This window comes from Hesperophylax consimilis, chromosome 25 (genome assembly GCF_061612785.1).
Source record: "Hesperophylax consimilis isolate HC1 chromosome 25, BYU_Hcon_1.0, whole genome shotgun sequence".
Taxonomy (NCBI): domain Eukaryota; kingdom Metazoa; phylum Arthropoda; class Insecta; order Trichoptera; family Limnephilidae; genus Hesperophylax; species Hesperophylax consimilis.
In genome coordinates, this window is record NC_142860.1 from 21,890,828 (window position 1) to 21,900,434 (window position 9,607).

At 35.9% G+C, this 9,607-nt stretch overlaps 1 long non-coding RNA gene across 1 annotated transcript; it reads left to right on the top strand.

Moving 5' to 3' along the window:
• The first annotated feature begins 7,398 nt into the window (after nt 1–7,398).
• Nucleotides 7,399–8,633, top strand: LOC149411678 (uncharacterized). Its single transcript, XR_016304802.1, has 2 exons — nt 7,399–8,112; nt 8,210–8,633. It is a non-coding gene; the product is annotated as an uncharacterized LOC149411678 (long non-coding RNA).
• Nucleotides 8,634–9,607: the final 974 nt, after the last annotated feature.

The window sequence follows — 9,607 nt, forward strand, 5'->3', positions numbered from 1 at the left end:
TTTTTAAATTTAATGAGCTTTTTTCTTTTCAATTACTAGGTTAATGAGGTCCTTGTTAAACCAGTTAGGGAAATTTGAAGATAATTTTAAACTAATTGGAACAAAATTTTCAAAAGCTTTGTTCAAATGTTCATAAAAGTATTCAATATTTCCATCGAGGTTACCTCCTTCCTTAGAATTGCCATATAATATAATTGACTTTATTAAAGTTGGGATATTGCGTCTTAATTTTAGTTTTGTATTTCATAGGATTTCAAAATATTGTATTGTCTAGCCAGAGTAGAATCAGGAGTAAGAATTGAATCAAGTGACTTCTCAACCGCAGTAGCCATGTCAGTACAGAAAAACAAGATCTTATATTCTATTAGTGACCATTTTTACATTGTTTAATTGAACTAGGTGAAGCAAATCACATAATTCAATCATTTATTTTTTTGTTTCGGAAAGGCCAGAGTTTTGAGGTACACCAGAATTATCGCAAATGTCCCAGTTAATTATGGGTAAATTGTAGTCAGTGATTTTACTAATTGGAAATTTGTATGATAGTTCAATATCCTCAGAATGAGTTTTATTTAGTTTACACTTAAATCCGATGATGGCGGAATATAAACACTGCCTATGATGTTTTTTTTTATTTTTATCGCTTGATAAGATAAAAACTTGATCCACGTTACAGTTTTCGGTTTTCAGAAGTTTTGAAGAATGTACCTTGTTGATGGTAGGGTAGACTGAGTCAAGAGTCGGGCATGTATTTTGCAGTCCTTTAGTTTAGTTTTCATGCCTCTGACATTTTGGTAATAGCATTTCATTTTGCTTAGGTTTGTGTCGTTTTTTGGTAAATTTGAAACAATTTTTGGTCCTGAGTTAATGTACTGTTATGTAACGGGCATATCAACAACATAATACGGGATAAAGGCCCCTAGTAACTATTAATTGTAACGCGCTCCGCTAACAAAGGGACGCCACTCTCGTTACATACTCCGCGAGCGGGCTAGCGCGTGACCCATAGGCAGAACCAAGATTAATCTCTTAGCGCGAGGTCACGTCTTTTGTTGTGTAGAATAGGTATTCTACTCGACGAGCCTATCAATGAATCCAACACCTGACAACATATAGTCGCCTTGGTTACTCGGGCAGGCGCGAGGACTGCCGAGACCATTGTAGCCGCTGCAAATATTCCGCCATCTTAACTGTCCCTATTTTGTGTGTGCCTTATTGAACGTATTAACTTCTATCATGTTTTCCGGTGCCCGAGAGTGAGCCACTGCTTATGTACCCCAAACTAGTCAGAGAGAATTGCCAGGGTTATGCCATGTTGTGATAATACTTATGTTTGTATCGTAATGCCTTGTCCCACGCTGTGACTCCATGCGCCATCTTGATGCATTAAACCTGTTATACCATATTCTCTCTTTTTTTAAGTAACTGAGGCCAATCCATGAATCCTTTATAACAAAGGTCGGTCCAGGAAGTAAGTCTGTTGACGATTCACGCCGTGAGAGAAGCTGTCCAACTTTACCGACTAAAGAGCTAGCCATAGGTAAAGATAACTATTTCTTACTTCCACACTCACACTGGCTCCCTTCCACTGTCCTACAACCTGGAACCCTTTACACTGGCGCCCCACGCCGGGGTCCCAAACCTTACAGTACTTAATGGTGATGTTTAGTTCACCATTCTCTTGACGTGACAATAATTCTTTTCTTAGGTTCACTAGTTGATTCCGTTCCAGAACTGTTAAGGCGAAGCTTAATGCCAAATCACTATTTTGATTAATCTTAATAACGAATTGGTGTTCAATATGAATACCAAAAATATGCTTTAGGTAAATTAAAGGTTTTTTTATCGTTTCGCTTGAGTGGAATACAAATAATAAAAAAAAATACTCAATAAAAAATATAAATGTAAACTACAAAAAAAAAATATTGTTTCAATAGAAAAGTATGAACGCATAAAGAAAACAACTTTAAAAAATACAGTATTATAGCTAAGATTATCTGTAACAGTTTCACTTGAATAACTTTTTTGCTTTCTTATAAAAATATTTACAAAATAAATAAAAACCAGTTTTGTGCTTGAAATCGAACGTTTCTAGACTCCGTTTGTCAAGCGATTTTAATGCCTATTACCTACAATATAAGGTACACCAAGAATATACACACTTTTGTTTTGTAGCTTCCTCTTAAGTCATTACTAGCTTTGATGCCATCTTTAAATTTGATGCTGTGTCGTAAAACAGTTTTCGGCGTGATATTTTCTGCAAATTCTATTTTGATTGGTTGGCTTTTATTTGCAGTTTTCTTGGCACTAAGTCGCAATGTAAAAGCCCAATGGGCAGATAAATAAATAATATTCGGATAAAAAAAAAAAAAAAAATATAGATATATTTTCATATTGTTTAAATTGAGTGTAGGGTCGATATTTTTTTATGGCTGTAGAAATTTTATTTCTGTCTTCAGTAATGGAGACAACCCTTTCTTCTGGTATGCTTTCGGGCACGTTGTAAAAGATAACGTTTTTCTATATATATATCCATCGGCTGATGAATCCTAATTACCGTTATGATTATGATGCTTATTTCACCGGCATCATGCAAAATCGACCGTAGCCATTAGTTCAGTAGTTTTTGGTATGAATTTAACAATATTTGCTTTTGAAAATTTATTGTTAGGATCATGAACAATCGATATTAAACCACTAATTATTTCGTAAACTTTTGTGCTGTAATGGGAAGCTTTATCACTTAGAGCCATTTTTATATATATTTTTTGTAAAAGTTGTATACCGCTGGATTTTTGGTAAGCCAGGAGAATGTGGATTACCGCGGCGGCGATTGTATAGGTGGCGGGAGCGGGGGGGCTTATAAGAGCCGTCACTAACTTGCAAAATCGACAATGTTTGCACTTTACACTTTTTTGATAACTCACGTACTTTCCACCAATATTACTTTAATATTATACAGTGAAATACTTAGATTTAGATAACTTTTATGATTGCTTTATTAGATTTGGTCAGGATAAAATAAATGCGTATACTCTCTCTGACTATTGTTATTGTTGAATTCATAATCAACATAATTTATTTTTATTTAGTTCGATCATTTCACTCGATGTAACTCGATGACTATGAAGACGATAACTATCCAATGTTGGGCCAATGCACTGACAAAAATAATATGCTGTTTACACGTTGGGCTAGCGTATTAGGCCAGCGTGTTGGGCCAATGTTTGGTCAATGCGCTGGGCCAATTATGCATTGGCCACATTGAGTTATACATAAATAGAGCCTACATTCCTTGCAGTATCATTCTAAAATATATTTCCCGTGCTGTAATGTTAGTGTGGCGGCTGTCGATGTCACCTGAATCCTGCTGAATGGAGTTGAAAGTGTCTTCCATAATAATAATCAAGCAACTCGCATCGTGCGAACTACGAACCTGCAATTGGTTGGAAGCGCCCCCACAGATCTCCTTCCCTTGAAGCTCCGCATGCCTTCTAAAACCCTATTTATGTGGTGGACGCATAATACCGGAGTTTTTTTTACTACAGCAGTCGTGAAAGCGCTGGCTTCCAACAGCCAATAATTCTCCAACTTTAGAGATAACTGATTAATATTGTTGTAAAAAAAAATGTAAAATGCTGTTTTTTAATATTTTTGTAGTGTGTACCTTAACTATTGCTTAGTGCCGTTCGCCCGTTCCTGTGCCGCATACAGATAAGAGATTATTGTCACATTTTATTTAATTTTGTTTATCGTATACCTATTTGTTTGCATTCCTGCCTACGGCTAATCCGTTTTTGTTTATACGGTCAATGAAATAGACTGCGTATTATTTTTTCAGTTTAATTTTTCAAAGTTAAGTTTTTTTTTATATAATGGAGGAAGACGAAGATAGTCCTCCCGACCCAGTGTCAATATTGGATTTTTCTGATTCGGAATCTAATACGAGCCAGGTTTCTATTACGCTCCCATCTCGTAAACGACGACCATCGCGTAGCCTTCACATTCCATTGAAAGTTAAATCTATACCGCCGATTCAACAAACCTCGACCTCTAACGACCTTAACACCAATAGTTACTGTAAGAAAGGTTTTTGGCAGCACCAGGGTCAAGGATCGGTGTTGCCAGGTCTCAGAGCGGTCTGGGAAGAGCCATCCAGCAACAAGGGTCAAGGAGCGGTTTCCTGAGAGGGTCCAAGGAGCAGATTGGAGAGCGGAGAAATCTTTGGGAAGTTTTTTTCTGTTTTTCTTTTCTTGTCTTGTGGGTACCTTCTGGGTAGAGGAAGCATGGAGTCAGGATTGGGGTCCTTCAGTTTGCGTGACGGTAACTGGGAGAACTTCAAGGTCCGTCTCGAGCAGTACCTCCTTGTGAATGATGAAAAGTACGCATCGGATGTTAAAAAAAGAGCTATTTTCCTAAATGCTTTGCAAGATGATTGTTTTTCTTTACTGGTAAATTTGTGTATTCCAAAAAAAGTAACAGAGGTTGATTTAAAAGATTTGATATCTAAGCTCAATGAATATTGTTGTACGACAAAATGTTTCTTTGAAGAAAGGTCACAGTTCTATTCAGCTAAACAAAGGAATGACGAATCAGTTCGCGATTTTGCTGTTCGTTTAAAATCTCTTTCTAGCAATTGCAAATTCGGGAATAGTTTATCAGAGAAATTAAGAGATTTCTTTGTATTAGGTTGTAAACCCGGTAAGATTAGAGAAAAATTATTTCTCGATAGTGAATCATATACTTTCGAAAAATGTGTGCATGTAGCAGAGTGTATTGAACTTGTAGCATCAACCCAATCTCAATCAGCTGATAACAGAGTTTTAGCTAATTTAACAGTCGGCGGAGGTCGTGTCTCACCTAATACGCATGTGAAAAAGAGAGATGAATATAGTTTCAAGCGAAGCAGTAGCTGTAATCGGGCTCGTTCGCCGATTCATCGTGTTACAAAGCGTAATTGTACGGTTTGTGGTTATAATAATCACACGGCGGTAGAATGTAGATTCACAAATTATGTATGTAAAATTTGTGGTACTAAAGGTCATTTAGCAAAACAGTGTAAACAGGTGACAACACGTAAAAACGTGAATATTTTGTTATCGGATGGAATGGTTGGTGATGTACTAAGCATTGAGCCATATTATATAGAAGTTTCACTCGACGGAATAAATAATAAATTCATGGTAGATTCTGGAGCATCTTGTAGCGTAATTCCGGAAGAATGTTATCTCAATAAATTCAGCAGTATTGAGTTATTGCACGAAAACGTGAGCTTACGGAGTTTTGACAATACGCTCATTGGTGTGGTAGGTACTTTCACACCGATACTAGAGTATAATGGTCTACAACACCGACTAAAAATTATTGTCGTGCGTAGTTCGTCACTTTCGATTTTAGGACGTGATTTCATGAATCTCTTTAACGTGGGAATAGCGGGGATCGTTAATTGTGTAAAGCAAAATACATTAAAAGAGCGATTAGTGAAAAAATTTCCAGAAGTTTTTACGGATAAAATAGGAAAGTTTAACAAGTACGAAGTGAATTTAACCTTAAAAGATTGTGCTGTACCGATATTTCGTAATCACAGAATAATGCCGTTTGCTTTGAAGGATAAAGTTGAAAAAGAATTAAGTAATTTACTTTCTAACGGTATTATAGAACAAGTTCAGTATAGTGATTTCGCGAGTCCAATCGTACCTGTGATTAAGAAAGATGGTAGCATTAGATTATGTGGTGATTATAAATCTACAGTGAATAATCAGTTATTAATTGACAAGTATCCGTTACCTAGAATTGAGGAATTATTAACCAAAGTGAATGGAGGCAAGGTTTTTGCTAAAATTGATTTAAAATCCGCATATAATCAGTTTGTTTTGAAAAAGGAGTGTAGACGTTTCACAACAATAAATACCCACTTGGGATTGTTTCAATATAAACGTTTAGTGTTTGGGTTAGCACCAGCGCCAGCAGTTTTTGCTAAAGCAATGGCAAATTGTTTATCAGGATTACGGAACATGACGTTCTACTTGGATGATATTATTGTTATAGGAAAAGATGAAGTCGACTTAGAAAAAAACGTGTGTCTCGTTTTAGATAGGTTAAAAAGTTGTAATTTAACGGTGAATAGTGAAAAGTGTGAATTCAATTTAAAAGTTATTGAATTTTTAGGTTATAAAATAAGTGAGCAAGGGATTCAACCGTGTCAGCGGAATAAAGAAGCCATTTTAAACGCGTCAGCGCCTAGTGATTTAAATAAATTGAGAAGTTTGTTAGGTATGGTTAGTTATTATCGTAATTTTATTCCAAACATGGCAGATATATTGTCACCATTATACGATTTACTTAAAAAAGATGTTAAGTTTCAATGGGATACAGAACAAGAAAACAGTTTTGCGATAATAAAAAAAATATTAACTTCGGATAGGATTTTAACGCATTTCGACGAGAATATTCCTGTGAAACTTGTCACGGATGGAAGTTTGAATGGGATCGGAGCAACGTTAATCCATGTATTTAAAAACGGCGTAGAAAGACCAATAGGGTTCGCAAGCAGAACTTTAAATAAAGCGGAAAAAAATTATTCGATTTTGGATATTGAAGCAACAGCTATAATTTTTGGGATTAAGAAGTTTTATCAATATTTGTATGGCAGAGAATTTATTTTAGCTGTAGATAACCAGCCTTTGGTCAGAATTTTCGGTCAGAATAGAGAAATTCCTAAGATTGCGGCGTCAAGATTACAGCGTTATGCAGTTATGTTAGGATCGTTCAATTTTACGATTGAATACGTAAAGTCGAAAAATAATTGTTCAGATTTTCTGAGCAGGTGTCCAATTGAAAAGGTTAGCTGTGAAGATAATATAGAGTCTGGTTACATTAATTATTTTGAAAATAACGGGTTTAATTTGTCTTTAGACGTGATAAGAAGTGAGACCGAAAAGGACGAAATTTTAAGTCAAGTAAAACAATTTCTTATCGAGGGTTGGCCAGCATCAGTAAAAAAGGCACAAAATGTTAAATTTATTAGAGTTTTTTGGGAAAAAAGGTTGGAATTGTCATTGATAAATGGGTGTATTTTATATCAACATAGAGTTGTTATTCCTGAGTCTTTAAGACAAGAAGTTTTAAAGATGTTACACAGATCTCATTTAGGGGTTTTTAAGACTAAAGGCATTGCGAAAAGCTTTGTCTGGTGGCCAAAAATTAATCTAGATTTGGAGAAAATAACAGAAAATTGTAGAGATTGTTTAGAAATTAAACCAGAATCACAAAAGAGTTCATTTGCAGTATGGCCTTATGAACCTGAAGTATGGTTCAGGGTGCATATTGATCATGGTAGCTTACATAATAAAAACTTTTTGATTGTGATAGACTCTTCTTGGAAGTGGATCGAGTGTCTGGAAGTGAACAGTCTGTCTTCAAAAGAAAATGTTGAAGTACTTCATAGATTATTTTCACAATTTGGTTTTCCAGCAACTTTAGTTAGTGATAATGGTACGTGTTTTTGTTCTGAGGATTTTGAAAATTTTTGTAAGAAAAATGGTATGAAACATATTACTAGTCCAGTTAACCACCCGAGTAGCAATGGGCAAGCTGAGAATGCTGTTAAAACCTGTAAAAATTTTCTTAAAAAAAATTGTAAAAATAATAGATTTCCTTCAGATTATAAAGAAAAGTTAGGTAACTTTTTAACTGACTATAGAAATACCGTTCATGCAACAACAGGGTGTGAACCATCTGTATTATTAATGGGAAGAAAAATTAGAACAGTATTTGACTCTCTGATTCCTAGGAAGGTTGAGGAAAGAACGAATACTTCAAGTTCTACTCGTCAACAAAAAGTAATAAGAAAGGTTATTCAGAGTCAAGTCAATCAGAAAAGACAATATAAGGGTAGAAATAAGTCAGATTTGAATATAGGTCAGAAAGTGATGACTAGAGATTTCAGAGCTCAGGGTAATAGGTTATGGGTCCCTGGGGTTATTGTTGAAAAAAAAGGTAGAAAAATATTTATCATAAAAATTAACAAGTCTAATATGGTGTGGAAAAGACATTTAGACCAGATAAAGAAATTACATGTTTCATGGCAGGAGGGAGATAAGCCGGAAGTCGGTACGTCTGACACTAGGGAACTGTCGACGGATGAAGTTAATCTCTCAGGTATGTTACATAATAGAAGTGACTCTAATACTGTTTTTCCATGTTTCAGGTCTAACCCATGGCAGGGAAGACTTCGGCCAAGATGAGGACCTCGCAGTCCAGGAGGAGGAGTGGACGGGCGACGAGACAAGAGAAGGGAAGCAGAAAGAAACGCGGCATATGATAGTTAATTTTATAAAAAAAAATATGTTGTGTTAATTGTTAAGTAAATGAAATATATAAAATAAAATTGTAAATGAAATATGTAGTAATAGGGTATGATATATATAGATAGGGGCATTCAATTTTAGTAGGGGAGGATGTAAGAAAGGTTTTTGGTGTTACGCCTGCTTGTTGAATGCGTAAGAGCGAGATGACTGATAGGGGTATAAAAGATGACGGATGCATCTGCTTGCCCTCTTTACCAAACCGACAGCTCAGAGATAAGACGTAGACAATCCGCACTTAATCGTTAATAAATTATTATATTGGAACACGCGTTCTATTATTGTGTTCCCACCAAGTCTGTAAATAACAATCTATCAGTTATTTAACAGTTACATCCAGCCAAGTACTTTAACTAGCGATAATGCAAAAAGTACTGACTTACTTTATCCTGCTTCAGCTTCCGGTCCATTTATCGTTAGTGTTCAGAGAACTGAACAGGGAAAACTTATTCATCCTTTAGATTTTGGAAAATTCGTATTTGACTCAAAAAATAATAACCTTGGTATTGTTAACGGTTCAATTAAACCGGAAGGGCGATATAAATTATCTATCGAGTTTAACACTGCCGCTTCCGCAAATGGATTTTTTTTTTAAATTGACTCGCTCTCAAATCATAAATATAAATCGTTTATCCCTACATTTAACCTTTCGAGAATGGCTCTTGTGCGAGGAATTCCTGCGGAGATCCCAGAGGCTGAAATTGTTGATGCTTTGAATAATTCCCATAGAATCCTGAAAGTATTAAAAGTACGTCAACTGAACTACAAGGATTCTACTGATGGAAACACGATCTGGAAACCTTCCCAATCTGTTGTTGTTACATTTGAGGGACAATCCCTACCGTGTCGTGTGCTAATTTATTATACCTCGCTTCCCGTCGAAGTTTATAAATTTCCAACAATTCAATGTTTCAATTGCTGCCGGTTCGGACATTCGAAATCCGTATGCCGCTCCCCCCCACGTTGTTACTATTGCGGAGAAGGTCACCCATTTGATCAATGTCCGAAATCTTCCAATGATCCCATTTGCATTAACTGTTCGGGTGCACATACCGCGGTCAGTCTAGCCTGTCCGGAATTAACAAGACAGAAGAACATAAAACATAAAATGGCTACCGACAACATTTCGTACATCCAGGCCTCAAAGTTAATCTCTCCTGCGAAAACATCATTCGCAGAGATGACATCGTCCTTGTAATGATGTGCCCTTTATCACTTCAAACTTTTCCTTCTCTTCTTTC